This window comes from Astatotilapia calliptera, chromosome 12 (assembly GCF_964374335.1).
Source record: "Astatotilapia calliptera chromosome 12, fAstCal68.1, whole genome shotgun sequence".
Lineage (NCBI taxonomy): Eukaryota > Metazoa > Chordata > Actinopteri > Cichliformes > Cichlidae > Astatotilapia > Astatotilapia calliptera.
In genome coordinates, this window is record NC_137433.1 from 28,281,974 (window position 1) to 28,298,300 (window position 16,327).

The window sequence follows — 16,327 nt, forward strand, 5'->3', positions numbered from 1 at the left end:
TGACTCCCAAGCTAGGCGAGTGGCTCCAGCAGATCCCGGGAATAACATCGGAGATCTCTGTCCAGAAGAGCGCAGTCCTGGGAACAGCTAAGATACTGCGCAGGACCCTCAAGCTCCCAGGCCTCTGGTAGAGGACCCGAGCTTGAAGGATAAACCGCCCGCAGGGGCGCGCTGGGTGTTTTTTTTAAATAAATATAAATAATTGTATCCATCTTCGAAACACATCTCGATAACCAAATCTAGTCAGAACATCAAAAAGATAAGGTCACTCGACCCTATCGAATGCTTTTTCAGCATCCAGTGAGAGAAAGGCCCTCTCTGAAGAATTGTTTAGTCCGTCTATAATGTTAAAGACTCTTCTTACATTATGTAGACCTTGACGCCCCAATATAAAACAGTTTTGATCTCTATGAATTACTGAGGGGAGAGTATCTTGCAGACGTGTTGCTAATATAAGTTGAATGTTTTTAATAGGCGAAAAATACTTAAATAAGTTAATACGTAAATGTTAAAATCTTTGTCTTTTTCTTTTATTTGCTGATCTGAATATTGATCCGATCCGTGACTTAAAACCGTGATCCGATCCGAACCGTGAGAGTTTTGATCCGTTGCACCACTAGCAATGAGCAAATCGCTTTATGTGTGGATGGTATTTAAGGGTATTATCAGATTGGGCATAATTGCCTTGTACCTTTGCTGAGAACGATTGTTCCCCTTTCCCTCTCGCCCACTGGCCTGCACACATTGTATTTAAAGATCTGAGTGCTTCAGTTTGGCTCAGCATCTCTTCTCTCTGCCATGTAGAGTATTCATGATTTAATGTGTTTTGTGTGCGATTTTGGAAACAATAACACGGTGTCCTCTTATCTATCTGTTAATTAACCCAGTGATTTTTTTCTTTCTTTTTTTTGTTACCAGAGAGAGCTGTTGTTGAAAAAGCACTGTAGTTCAGTAACATGTTTACTGATCATGAATCCAACTGAACCAAGCCCACCACCTCAAGAGGCCAGGCCATGGTACGCAATGATTTTGTGTGGATTTTGGGGGTCAGAGGTGCTCAGACATGATATCCGTTGCCAAGTGTGAGCACTCCCTAATGTTGCCTACAGTATGACATTGTTGGGTGTGTTGTGAACTCACTGTGAGCAAACAGGAGAGATTTCCCGTAGAAATGATTTGCACACCTGTTCAAAGGGAAGGTTAATTGACTCAGGACATGCTGAGTCACTGATGCAGCATGATGTGCAACAGGAAGAGGTGCTCGGTTCCTTTATGCCATGCCAATTGGCACATGAAGGCCAAATCAGGTTAACTGGACAGGTTAAAGTGTGATTACTCAATGACACATAGATGGAGTCAGAGGGAGAAAGAGAAAGACAGACATATGTTGGAGATAAACAGCCTCTCTCCCAGGGCGGCCTGTTTGTTTTCTATTTTACATTTTACCAAACAAACAGTCTATAAATGGCATTTTTTGTTTCTTTCTCTGTCTTAGAATATCTGGTGAAAAGCCACTTTTTCCAAAAATACTTTTGACCTCATGCTGCACAATTTATGGCATTTTAGTGATGCTGCAATGGTACTTGTATCCTCTTTCGAGGTTGAAGTAGAGCTCTCTGAAAAAGTGAAGTTAAACTCATTCATCATGTTCGGTAAATCATTCTTCATTTATCACTCAAAAAAACCCTTTATCATATGTGTAATTCAGAGAGAACATGGTTATCTTTATTGCCAGACTAGAAAGTCTTATTGAGCACTCGAAGTGTCTTAACTACAAGTCATATTTAACTATATCGTACATCATACAGTTGCTTCATGCAATACACTTTATCAATATCATCCCTGGATAATTTTAAATCACCGGTTAACCTAACATGTGTGTCTTTAGACTTTGGGAGGAAGTGAAAGTACCTGGGGGAAACCCACAGAGGCATGAAGAATTTGCACACTTGGCACTGAAAGTCCCCACCCAGGAACCTTTTTGCTGTGAGGCCACAATGCTAACCCCCGCACCACAACTCCATCCAATGTCTCTACAATGTCTCCTTAAACAGCATTAAATAACACTATATAATTAGTCCAGTTAAAATGACCAGATGATTGGTGGACAGATTTAACAGCTGGTTTGAAGTCTGTTTCTTTAAAAATGAATTTGAAATTTCTTTAAAGGTAAATAACAAGGTGCTTGAATTTGACTTAAAAAAAAGAAGCTTTTAGTAAGAAACTAAAACTGTTATAGTTGCTGCATTTGAATTATTGGGTTAAAGATATGAACAAGGCTTTATGTTATCTCTGCATCCTAATTAAACAGCTCTTAGGATACATTACAGTTTAGTTCATTTACTTTCAATAAAATTCCCACCATAAATGTGTATGAGGTTGTAAAAAAATATTGTCTTACTCTAAAAACTAACGATTACCCCCACCCCGCCGCCCTGAAACAAATTCTAAAAAATAAAAACAGGAAGAAATCCACTAAAAAACAGTTTGCACTGTTCAATGAAAAACTTTCAAGCAAGTTTATTTTTCTGTCTGTATTACCGTAATTGTCGGGCTATAAGCCGCTACTTTTTGCACCAGCTTTGAACCCTGCGGCTTTTAGTCAGGTGCGGCTTTTCTATGGATTGTCCATGATTTTTGTCATATCGTAAGACGATTTGTTTTGTTTGTTCCGCTGTTGTACGGCACTACGTTGCCTGGCGGAAGGGCATGTGATCAGACACACAGTATCGGGGTTCAAGAGTGGTATGTTGGTCACACGTCCATCCGCCAGGCAACATAGTGCCGTACAAGTAGCGCGAAAAACAAACTTCAAAGTAGCGCTATGTGTTCAGCGGGAGTCGTGGATGACGAGCGGCGATAAACTTGCGAAAAGCAAGTTATACTCAATTCCACCGGTGGATTCTGACAGCGTGGAAAAGTGTGAAAACATCCACGATCACCAACGGATTTCAAAGGGCTGGACTGTTGCATGATGGAGAGGAAGACACCGCCACGGCCCTTCTGAGGGTGTTCGACTCCGACACTGACAACGAGGATTTCTTTGGTTTTGAAAGTGACAACGAAGGAAAGAAGCTGAGAGTGGATGACGAAGCCACCCTGAACCTGTTCATATCCGACACTGGAGAAGAGGACTTTGGTGGTTTTAGTGCGCAGGAAGAAGAGAAAGATGGTGGTGAATGACTGACTTTTCTTCTTGTTAAAGCTGTGTCACTGCACCTGAGCCTAAAAGGTAGTCTGAATCTATTTTTCTGGTGTGCTGCAGGTTATTGTTATGTACTACATTTGTTACTCATTTATGAAGCACAGTACATGTGTCCTACTTGTAATTACCACTACTTGTACATATACCTAAAAAGTTATGCAAATATGTACCCATAACTTGTTTTTCAAAATATTAATAAAAGGGGTGTGTCTCCAAACAGCCATCTCTTTCCTGACAATTCCCTTTGTGTATATTCTTTTACATATGATAAGTCAACATTGAAACACCTGCGGCTTTTGGTCAGGTGCGGCTAATGTATGTACAAAACAGGATTTTCCCCTGATTTTAGCTTGTGCGGCTAATATTCAGGTGCGCTTTGTAGTCCGGGAAATACGATATGTTTGGTTGGCTGCTTGAAACTTGAACTCACACACATGTTTGCATGTTTGTATCAGTTATTGCTTAAATTTCAGTTAAATGCCTGCAAAGAGACATCCTGTTTGTTGCTTGTAATCAGGTTATGTCAATTGACTGACCAGCAGATCCTTTAAAGAGGGCTGCAGAAAGACTGGAGACAGAGCATTGTTATCTTTTGGTTTCTTTTTTACACTCACACACAGTAAGAGAAAGATTCACATTACGTGGCTTATATTACATAATATTGTTCTCCACTGGAAAGCAACCCCATAAATCATTGGTCCTTATGTCCATGTCACCCTGTTATCCTAGAAAATAGAGTTTAACATGTTTCTACATTGTGAATGTTTTAAACCATCATCTTTTTCCTTTTTGTTGTTGTCGTCGTCGTCGTTGTCATTTGTTGCAACTGAAAACTTGTTCAGTACTAGTCAGGCCTGGTGACGTTGTCCCTCTTTTAAAGTGGAACCAATCCTACATATTTTTAAAAAATACTTTCATGGGTCATTTCAAATGCTGGGGACAAACAACTGATATGATCTTTTGGTTGTGGAACTTGTCTTATACAAAGGACAGGGCCTGTGTTCAGATGTTATTGATATGTGTAATCATGGAGTGTCCTACTCTAATAGAAGAAAAGTCAGTGCCTCTCAGGAAGTCTGGCCTTTTGAAATGTCACAGCTGTTTCAGAAGACTATCCTTTAAAAGACAAGATTTTAGTCCTTCGTCTTCCATTTGTCTTTCCTCTCCCTTAGTCATGTTCTTTCTTTTTGCACTCCAGTTTCCATTGTTCGTCCTCTCTCTTTGAAGACTTTAAAGCTTTGAAGAATGGCACAGTGTGCTTCTTGATTCAGGAGCAGGTAATGGGGAACAGGACTGTCCTGTTGCATTTAAAGGTGCTGTGTCACACCTTAATAGGTCATTCAGCTTGAGCTTGGTGTGCATATAGATGGATTGTAAAATGAAATGCTCTGTATAATCTTCCCTGGGGATTTCCCTTTGGAGGAGACTGCCATATTTTGAGCTGTTATTCAAATCCCTTTATATTGGAGACATTCACCTTTTCAATGAGACTATTGTTGGTGTTTTAACCTGACAGTGCAGGAATTTGAGCATTGGTCAAAGTCCAGACAGAAAACTAGTTAAACCTTTTAATTAACAAAAAGGAAAAGTAGGCAAACTGTTGCAGCAAGTAAAGCTTGTGTTTTCAGCATTTAAAAAAATCCTACATTTTTCATTTTAATTTCAATTTAATCCTTAACCCGTTACCTAAAATCTCAAAACTTGTAGATTAACATGCAAAAAACAGATATATTTACCTGTCTTTGACTTGTTTCTATGAATTTTTAACTTGAAAATGTCAAACTGCCTCCCCTTTGTGGTTCAGTAATGATACAGACATAGTTTTGAGAGACAGGCAGTGTGGTGGTTGGTTTTGTCACCTCCCAGCAGGGACCTTTATTTGTGTAGATCGTTCTCTCTGTGTCTGAATGTATTCTCACATGTTTTCCGGCCTTCTGCCACAGTCCACACACATGCATGGTGTAAATCGATAGTTTTGAGAGATATTGAAATCAAGTTAAAATAACAAACATAAAAAATATTGGAGAATTGGGTTGTTCTTGATTGCATTATTGTTTGGCTGCGTTTGTCTATGTAATAAATACAGTTTAGACAAGTGACCCGCCACGTGTAAGCATTAAGGGATTTGATAATGATGGTAACATAAGACTTAGGATACATGTTACAAGCTCTAGATCTTTCCATCCGTACATCTGTCCATCATCAGGCGTGTAACAAGAAATGTTGCATTTGACCTTCACTGTTAAGTGGCATAAAATGGACCCTTCATCTTTCTAATGTATATTATTAGCTTTCTTTTGTTATTAGCCTTTTTACACATTTAAAAGAGTGCCCTAAAAAATTAGCTTAACTATATACATTTTTAAAAAGAAAGGGGGAAAAAAAAAAAACATCAAATGTTGTGACTTTGCTGTGATACCGTTATGTCCTGATGATGAAGCCTATGATACTTTCACTTCATGCTGGAAGTGAAGAGATCAGCTTCCTCTCTCTTTCTGTCTTCTGCTGTTTGGACAGAGTTACACTTATGCAGCTCTGATATTTGTTTCGGTTTTGTCTCGCAAGAAAAAAATAGGAAACAAAACATAATCTCAGAAAAAAATTTACACATGAAAATCTATTTGTCCTCCTTTTCGGATCTTTTTTCTAGGGGTATAGTCCTCCCACCCCCTGCCAGTAGGACCCAGCTGATATGAGTCTCAATCACTTGACCTTAACATAAAACCTTTACACACTCAGACAGGGAGTGAAGTGCTTTGCTTTACCAAAGGTCACTCCCACAGATTTCTCCCACTCTGCTGCAGAGCTTGGCAGCAAGGAGGAAAAGGGTGAACCCAGCAGGCTGCCGTTTTAGGACCTCAGGCTGAATACATTCCTGGACAAATATACCCTTGATCTGTCTTTACACTACAGTTTTAGGCTTTTAAACACCAACCTCTCAAGCTTAAGGCTGACACTGGGTATTTCCGCCTTAGCTCTCAATTTGGTCAACCAACAAGAGTCTGGTTTTATAAGCATGGCAAAATACCCATACACAAGACTTCCAGACATATGTGCAGGGATTTTTTAGCTCCATTTGGATGTGAAATGATGACTCGAAGAGAAAGTTAGGAGTAGAAAGTCTTACTTTTTTTTCTCTTTCAGTGCACCACTTACTCTCTGTCACACAGCAGTGTGAGAGAGAGAGCAGGAAAGCTGCAGGAAAGCAAGACTTTATTGCAAAGCAGTTCTGTTCATAGATTTTCATCAAGATGCTTTTTTAATGGAAAAAAGACACTTACAATGCACTAAAAGTCTAGTAAATCTAGTGGCAGTTGATAAGTTGGCAAGTTAGGTGAACTTGAGTGTGAAAAGTGAATGCTAGAATTCCCAACAAATTAATAACCAAAATATTCAATAGTTAAGCTACCCTTAACGTTTATCGCACCCCATGTTTTTAAACAATGAATGCTAGTGAAAAAATTCCTATGTTTGAAAAACTCTGATTACTGCCAAGATTATGTCATTAGCCTGTTAATTAGAGCTGCGACAGTTGTTTTGTTTCTCGTGTTATAGATCAGGCACATCCCTTTGCTTTAAGACAGTGTGCTTTCACCCCTCCAAAAGCAAGCCAAGATGACTAAAAGAGAACCTTTGGCCAACAAGATTTTTCTAGAGTAAGCACAACTCCCAAGGTTTTCAAAGGTGAACCTGTGAAAGGACTATTAATGGTTGCCTGCAGCTCCCTTTGCCTACAGATCACTAGGTATGAGATCAGGGTCTGTCACCTGGTATGCATTCGGCAGCACACGACAGTTTTTTGTCGCGCTAACTCTGTCTTGCCCGGGGCTAATGTGCAGTCTCCTGAGGAGCCCAAGTCAGCTGCCACCTCTGTATCTTGGTGACTCCCATGCTGGAGATGGCTGCAACCTGTCAGGGACCAGTGGCTCCCCTTGCAGGATGAGCTTTGAAAAAAGTCCTCAGAGTTCATCATTTGAATAAAATTAAAAGTTCGAGTTCAGTAAATTCTTGTTTGCGAAGTTACTTTTGTGTTAAATAATCAAGATTTACAATATAATTATTGATCAAAATAGCCCTGAACACAGCTCACAGGTTCTTCTCTTTATCATGTTCTCTGTGCAAGTACTGATAATTCAATTTACATTAAATTGCATTTTATTTGTGTAGCACCAGGTCTTGGAATGTGTGCGGGTAGCCAACAAATATTCTAATTGTTAACATAATGGATACCGAATGCCGGCAAATTGTTGTGTCCTAAATAGAGATGGACCGATCCGATATTACGTATCGGTATCGGTCCGATACTGACCTAAATTACTGGATCGGATATCGGAGAGAAATAAAAAATGTAATCCGATCCATTAAATATCAGAAAAGCACCTCACAAAACTTGCAACACGGCGCAACTCGGCTCATAACCGTAGCATGTCGGAGCAGTATGCCTCACGTGATAGAGCGGCTGTGTGTATTTGTAGCCTCACTACCAAACCAGCATTTCATCTCTGAAGTTATCCCAGAGAGAAGTAAAGCAAGTGTATAAGTTTATCTCTGAATGTTTGTAAAGCATTCCCACGCTAAGCTTAACAACCGATATATGGAGCGACTGCCTCTTCTCTCTCCCTCCCTCTCCTGCTGCTACTTCAATCGTGAAACTGATTAATGATCAGCTGATCGGCTTTTCTGTTGCGAGTCTGTCTCTCTTCTTTGTTTTTGGATCACTTTGCACCAGAAAGAGGAAACCAGCGGCTGAACAACAGCAGCACGTTTAAGCTTGATAAGCTGTTGTTAGAATTTATTTAATATTACTTTCTACACCAGGATCCTTTTCTACGCAGCTGACGGCTGTTAACTGTGCAGGGGCGGATCTAGCAAAGTTTAGCCAGGGGGGCGATAGGGCATTAACAGGGAAAAGGGGGCACAAAGACATACTTTTCTTTCTTATTCTCATTTAAAATGTCTAGCTTTTAATAAATAATTATCTGAATCTTACACCCAAAGTTTTAATCTGATGTAAAATGAATAGAAGTCCATTACTGTATATATTAACTATTAAGTCTAATATGCCCTAGTAAGCTATACTACATTTTTCTTTGGGAAGATACCATCTGTGCAGTCTGCAATTCTGTAGAAGAAAGATGTTGAATCTATTTAATTATTCTTGAAAAATAATTGATTTCTATGCATTTTTTCCCCACACTGCATCAAATTAAAGTTGATTACGTCGATTAAGCATCATGAGGTGGGAGTGCTCATGAGGTGCTGGGAGTTTGGAACCCTATTAGTTAGGTTGCTTAATATTTCCACTAAGTACTCTTTAAAATACCAGAATAGGGAGGATGGAGTAGGTTTAAGTTTATTAAATTGATCAGTATTGCTATTACTATGAAATATTTTGTTGTACTTTTTACATACAGGTATAACAGAATAGCTTTAGTATTGTTGTTTATTTAAACTTGAGTATGAACTTATACAAAATGCAGCAAGATATAAAAAAAAACAGTTTTATTGATTAAAAACACACACTATATCGGATTCATATCGGTATCGGCAGATATCAAAATTTATGATATCGGTATCGGACATAAAAAAGTGGTATCGTGCCATCTATAGTCCTAAATGATATGCAGCCATCTGCTACTAGATGGAGATGCAGTCCCGACACAGTTATTGAAAAGTGCCAAAAAACGTTAATCTATTATTGTACGTTATTTTGAAGGTGAAAGAATTAGTTCGCAGACGTAATAGCCGAAATGAGCTTTCTCCGAAAGGGGGACGGGTTCAGTTATTTGGGAGAAGCTCAGAGTAGAGCTGCTTCTCCGCTACGTCAAAAGGAGCCAGTTGAGCTGTCCCTGGGTGAGGTGTTCCGGATATGTCCCATCAGAAGGAGACCCCGGGATAGATCCACGATACACTAGAGAGATACCATCTTCCAGCTAGTCTGGGAATACCTCTGTGTTCCCCTGAACGAGCTAAAGGAGGTGGCTGGGGAGAGTATAATGCGCAGTATTCACAGTGCACGATATGAGGCGCCAAACAGTTGAGCAGCATTTAAATTATGATTAATTTTTAAAGAATGTCATTAATTGTTTTAAATTCCCTTGTTTAGACTGTTTTTGACATTGTCCACTAAACAGTCCTCAAATTGAACTTTATACGTTTTACAATGATGATGCTTTATATTGTATGGCAAAGACCTTACAATAACAGAGAAAACCCCAACATTCAGACGATCCCATAAAAGCAAGCACTTTGCGACAGTGGGAAGGAAAAACTCGCTTCCAACAAGAAGAAACCTACGGCAGAACCAGGGTCAGGGAGGGGGGCAGACATCTGCTGCTCCAAAAGACACGATACATTGTGACACATGTTCATCGTATGTGCTTTAAATATAGTCCCTAATTCTGAAAATTTGAAGCATATAAACAGAATCACTGGAAACAGGACTGTTCTAAGTTCATAACAAGCTTTATGATATTAGATTTCATGTAAATGTGTTCTTTGTTTCTGCCAGTGAGCCTCATGGGCTTAGGTGTTAACAACATTAAGAGAGCTGAATATTGACACAGCGCCTTTCCTGGCGTCTCAAATTCATTTATACTCTGGTCTGTTGGCCTTTGAGATTCTGCTGTTTCTGATCTCTAGCGTTTATAATCTGTATGACCTCAAATGTGACTGAGTCAGTCACTCCTCGTCTGTCTTTGATTCAGTCAAACACACACTATGCGCCTCTTTCATCTCTCTTCCCATCGTTTGCTTGTTTTTTTCCTTCCAGCCATAGCAGTGTGATGAGATGAGGACACTCAGTGTCGCTGTTTACAAAAATGACTGCCAACCTGACATTCAACTGTCCATCAGCTGCCTACATGAATTCATATTACCCACCGTGTCTTCGTGCCTGTCATTTTCTCTCTCCATCTCCAACATAACATGCCTTTCTTCAACACTATCTCAACTCCTCATTCTTTCTTTATTTCCATTCTTTCCTCAAATCACTCCTCCTCAATCTTCCACAGCTAGCCAAGGTGTCAGCTTTAACCTTTCCTCCTTTTCTGGCTATTTTTGCTTCCCTTTACCCCTTTACTTCTTACCTCTCCACTTTGCATTTGTTCATCTCACTTTCCTTTTTAGAGTAAACACAGCAGCCTTCTCACATCTCGCAATGTATCAGTTTGTTTGAACTGGAAACGGCTCTTTCTCCCTCACTTGGGTTTCCTCCCACCACCCTATCACATTTATCTTCATCCCCTCACTCTTCACATCTTCCCTGTGTGCTTTTCTGTGTCTTCTTCTGCCTGTTTAATGTTGTTCCATCTCCTCTGTATCATTTATCTTCCTCAATTTCTCCTACTTTAAAAAACTTGCCTTGCCCTGTAGTTATTTGAGATTAATGTACCTGTCCATATGTCAGGATTTTCTACTAGGCTTGAGGAAGTGTATATATTCCAGGAAACTAGAAAATCTGTCCCAGCCAATCAAAAAGTTATCTCAATTGGCTATTCGCTCATTCGTATTTCACTTCCCTGGCAGTTTAAAGTATCTTTTAGTTGATGTATTATGATTGTAGTGCACCAAAAGAGTTGATGCTGTCGAATTTATTTATTTATTTTTTGGTTGTTCAGATTTGGTCCCTTTCTGTGAGCTGCTCTGCAGAGTTGAAAGACCTTGCCTGTGGGGTCCGCGTTCAGAGTGGTGGAAATGACCTCTTCTGATTTTTTTTTTTTTTTTTAATCGACAGAAACCTTGCTGATCTCACAGCTCCCCCTCTCTTCCCCTACTGGGCAGATGAAGACCTTTATCCCTCTATCTCTCTGTGACACAGCAAGACTCTGTATTTTCCTGCTTTGCTCTTCATCCACCTCTCCTTTATATTCCTCATATATTTTCTCACCTTTAACCTGCCACGACCGTTTATCCTGCACACCATTATTCCTCCCGGGACCCCCAAAAAATCAAAATGTCACTGCAAAGACTCATCCTGTGCTTTCCCATTCAAAACACATAATTTACACACATTATGCTTTTTAGATTTTTGCTTTGTTTGCATATAAAATTTTGCAAAGTCCACCGATAAAAGGATTTAATGTGTCCACCAATAAAACCCTGCTGTTTTAGCCACCTGCAATGCTTCAGTTCTATACCTCACTATATAACACACTGCCAAGCAGCTAGCTGTCAAACAAAAACTTACTTCAGATGAAACCATCTGTATCACAGCCAACTATTATTTCTTGTTCTAAACTCTAAAATATCTCAACTGTGCCTCAGCGAACCATGCCAAATCCTCCAACTGTTACAAGATTAAATATGTGTTGATGCACTTGCAGGATTTGACAAAAATGAAGAGCCCACAATAGGTGAATACCTGTCTGTTTAGTCTCTGTGCAAAACAAAGCTAATATAACACTAACACTACCATCTTGTCTTCTTTGTGCTGCCACATGTGCGACAGCCACAGTCGCCATTAACACCTGTTGCTAGGGTATACAAGGGTCATGCTAATAGATGAGGACATTAGAAATTGACAATGGTCAAAGTGATTGGCGAAGGCTTGTCAGACAGGGTGATTTTTAGCTAATTTCCCTATTGAGTTATTAAATTAATATCATTATCATGGTTATGGTGATGCTACAGCGGGCGATAGGATGATTGGACCAAACCTAATGTATATGTGTAAAATGATAATTGAAGGAATCTTAGAAGAAACAGGACATATTAACAGTATGCCTGAAGTGGTTAACATTAGTATTAGCTCTGACTGAATGCCGACAGTTTGGACCTGTGATGTAAAACTGAATGCTAATTATTAGTGCATGTGTATTGTAGTGACTTCTCATGAATCTCTCCTTTCTAGGTTTACATACCAAGCCTGTTTCAGAAGGTTATCATTGAGCTCCTGTGTTTTTAGCCAGTAGCTACACTGGGCTTTTTAAGAGGAGAACCTTAAAGAGATAGAGGAGCTAAAATGGAGCATGAAAGCAGGTGATCCGGCAATGTGCATGATTAGCGCACTCCCTAAAACATAACCTATAAATAAGGTTAGTAAGCACTTCAAAAACAGTGAATGCTGGAACACACCAAATAGTAATTCTTGTGATTAGTACAAAATGTCCTATTTAGAAAAAACTGCAATGTATTGATTGACTCAGTGTGTGTCTCTCTCCAGGGTAATAATTTCATAAGAAGAAGCTCGTTAAGAAATGGGTATTTGGTGTTTTATTGTATTTATTTTTAATGTGGAAACGTAGACCATCTCAGCTTGGGTGCCAGACATCTCTGTCACTACATTTAGTGATTTCTTTTTTGCATATGCCTTAAGCTACTTTTTTCTAACTGAAAACCACCTACCATGAAAATCTATGGGCAGCTTTGCTCCAAGGAATTCAACATCTTTGTTAAGTGGGAGAACAGCAAACGGCAGCATCCAAAATGAGGCTGCACACTATGTGAGAGACATAAGTAAGACATCTATGTTAATTCTAACTTTACCTTTGAGTGACCCTTTTATATGTAACTAGAGTGGAAATCACAGAACAGAACTTTAACTTATTCGATACATAGGCTGTATGTAAAAGATGGACATCGACAGATGTGATTGTGCTGACCTGTTATGAAGCCTTCACTTGAGTGAGAATTCACTGCAAGCTGATAAGGAAGAGACCTGTCAATCACAAGCTAGGCCCACCCTAAGCACATCCTCTTTTATCCCCCCTTTTGACTCTAATTACAAGTTATTTATAAAATGATTAGTGTATTATGCTAAACAAGATGTAAACCTAGCTAATTAGACCATAATCCTTTTGAGGTTAAGACATTAGCCAAGAGTTCAAGCTCATTCCATCATGTCAGCTGAATATTTTATTTGTTGTAAATGTTTAGATTTTTTTTTTGTGGCATTTTGCTAAAAGAAATGGCGACTTTTTACTTTTATTGGCAGGTGCCCTTTAATTTTGCTCATGGTTTGAATGTTTTGTATGAATGTACAAATGTTTGCTTGTATGTGTGTATGCACAGCAAGCTAGGATATGTACACTTCATTTTGAATTCAAATTTTTATCATTTTAGGGAGCACAGTGGTGCAGTGGTTAGCACTGTTACCTCACAGACAGAAGGTCCAGAGACATGAATTTTAGGTTAACTGGTGATTCTTATGTGTGTTGATGCATACTCAATCATCCAGGTAAGGGAATCCCAGAATTCTGAATTCTGCTGATTCTGTTCATTTGGCCATTGAGTTTTCAATGTCTAGATGAATACTAACATTGGAGTGACTTGAACATCTGAATTCAGTAATCTGGATGGATGAGTGGATACTTTTGGTAATATACCGTATTCATTATAGATTTTTCGACTGGGGAAACACCCAAGTGTATGTCTGTCTACTTCATTTTTTTTCCTTCCGAAGGAAACCTATTCAACCTTGGCACTGTTTTTTTCATAATTGCTGACTTTCTAAATATGTTGCCAGGCTAGCTTTGCACTTTACTCCTCTGTTGTAGATAGTTGGAAATGCAGTTCCAGCAGTTAAAATTGACTGTGAGGCAATAAAGTAAGACCAGAAAGTAATACCCAGAATTTTGCCTCTGTCACACTTTCGGATCCTCTGTAGTTAAGGTGTTGAATTCAAGTGGAAAAGCTGTTTTGTGCCATAGTTGGCACAGTCAGTCTAAGACAATAAGGTGCAGATTTTCTATTCAAAGAGGAAAGTGAAGCACTGGAGTAGTGGAAAACATCAAGGAGCTATGTGAAGTTGCGCCGTAGTTGGTCCAGAGGTCAGACATTTCTTTGTGTGGCTGTTCTGATAGAAAAGAGATGGCAGTGCTGTTGTTCTGATCTGCTTTACCCTCTCTCTCACTATCATATTTCTCCAAATTGCTTATCCCTTACTCACCAAATGCATTTTTTTTCTGTCTCTTATTTCCCTCCCTTCCTGTCCCTCTCCAGTTCAAAAAGTGCTGCTTTGTCATACATCAGCTGAGCTTCCTCTTCATATTTACTTTGTAGCACTTTGCAATGGCAATGGGAGTAGTGTCATCATCACTGAGATGAGTAGAGGCACAGGCATCAGCAGATTTATCACAGTTTTCTCCAGGCACATTTAAGCATTAGTGGGAGAGAAAGAGGATCAGGGTGATGAAAGCATGACTAGTGGGCTGTAGTGCAGTGTGGAAGAGGTTATTATGATACTTTGTGTTCATCTTTCTGAAAAGTCTTTATTTGTCCACCATGTGGAGCTTTGATCACCCTTTGTCCTCCCTGCTCTCATCTAAAAGCTGAAAAGCACTACTGTTAACCTGTGCTCATAGCAATTAAACAACTCCCTAAACTCGGAATCCATAATTAAGCAAATCACTTGTCTGATTGAGTAATTAAAATGGGCCGTGTTGTTCCCATTCCCCAGAAGAATTCAAAAAGAATTAACTAGCGTGGGCCTCTGTAATCAAAATAAACATATTCACTGCATTAGACTGTATAATGCTGAGTGAATTTCTGTGTCATATAGTTCAATGCAATATGTAAATATCCCCTTTGCAAAGCTTTTAATGGTCAGTTTGTGTTGAGAGCTGTTGAGGGGCTGGAGTGAGTGCGCTACTTTGTGTGATGCTCCTGTTTTGATGAGTAATAAAAACAAATGCCTCTTAAGATATCATATACTATTTGTATTTCATATCATTTATATTTTTGGTACTAATGTAATGAAGTCTAATGCAAAGTAAACACTTTACTCTTACAGGTGGTAACAAGTACTTAGTGGATGTACAGTCGTACTTATAGGTTGTTGTACATGTGCAAATATGACAATTTTTTTTGACAATATCAGATTAGTTATTACATACTGTGTAGCAATTTCTATCAATCTTATGATACTTTTAAGTGTCAAGATATGAAAAGGTGCATTTTGTAGGAGCATACATGAACTGACTCAACCATCCACCTTCAAACAATGGAAGCTGATTCGTTTAAATGCATGCATTGATGCCAGGCTATTACCATTTCCCTCCTGTCCTAATTAATTGCACTGTGAAAATTTCCCCTCAAACTCTTGTCTTGAGCTTGACAGTTTGTTTGATGTGTGTGACTTTCCATTGTTCTCTGTTGGATCCCGTCCGTTGCCGTGCACCGTGACTCCTGGGCAGAGTGAGAGCTACCCCACACACAACGCGCACACACGCACACACACATGGATGTTCCTGGCCTTCCCTGTGCTACTAATTACCTTGTTTCCCATCTGGACTATCTGGCACTAGTGGCGCTCTTTCTCTTCTTTATACATCTCCTAATTGTCTTTTCTTCACTTTTTCAGCCACCTGCCTGATCAGAAAGTGATCCAGCTTTACAAACTCATATGAGAGCAATTTTCATTTGTTATAATTATTAATGTAGAAAATATCAGCTAATCACCTAATTTAAACAAGCAAATAGAAGATATTTTCTTTAGTTTATTTTGTGTAATAAACTGTTCCTAACAAAGTCCAACAAAAAAGTAATTATAAATATTGTAATGTTAAATCTTAAGTCTTGAGAGGACTGGAAAAGGTTTTCACTGAGAACACTGAGATTATTTTTCTCTATCTGTCTTTCCCTTCATCTAGTCCCTGTTGCAGAAAATAACTACCACAGCATGATGCTGTGGCCTCTGTGTGGCCACTGGACTGTAAATAAAAGAACAAAGCTTCTGGGTCTGAAAGATGAGGGCAGTTTTGAAGTATTTTAAATGTGTATTCTTTTTTACTAACCAGCAGTTGGAGGCTCCTCTGGTTGGCTAAAGAACTCTAACTGTGCAGAAGCCTATGGGGCAACAACCACATGGTTAATACTTGAGTTGTGACCTCAGGAAGCATTTTCCCATTGCTTGTTTTATTTATTTTTGTTGACTGTAACATGCGGCTAATTTTGTAAATTAGAGACAAAAACAACTTTGCTTACTATGGCCTTGTATTCTATAAAATACTTCTTCTGCCAAGACCTTGTATAAGTGCTTGTTTGTAAGTGCACTTGAAGTTTTAGAGTGTTTTAGGGAACCATGGTATAAGGATGCACCAGAGCTAATATAGCATATAAAGCAGAGTTCATGGTACCTATTTTGTGTTTGTTTGCCTATGCAGAGTGAAGGATGTGGACTGT

At 39.1% G+C, this 16,327-nt stretch overlaps 1 protein-coding gene across 15 annotated transcripts in view; it reads left to right on the forward strand.

Annotated features, from left to right (window-relative positions):
- gpat2 (glycerol-3-phosphate acyltransferase 2, mitochondrial) overlaps positions 1-16,327 on the forward strand; it is a 180,560-nt gene that overhangs the window by 42,401 nt on the left and 121,832 nt on the right. For 4 of the 15 annotated variants that reach the window (XM_026187656.2, XM_080308808.1, XM_080308810.1 and 1 more), the window contains exon 3: positions 919-1,016. The exons of the other annotated variants lie outside the window; for them this stretch is intronic. The gene's annotated coding sequence lies outside the window, so the exon portion shown is untranslated. The remainder of the gene's footprint in view (positions 1-918; positions 1,017-16,327) is intronic. 15 annotated transcript variants of the gene reach the window in all.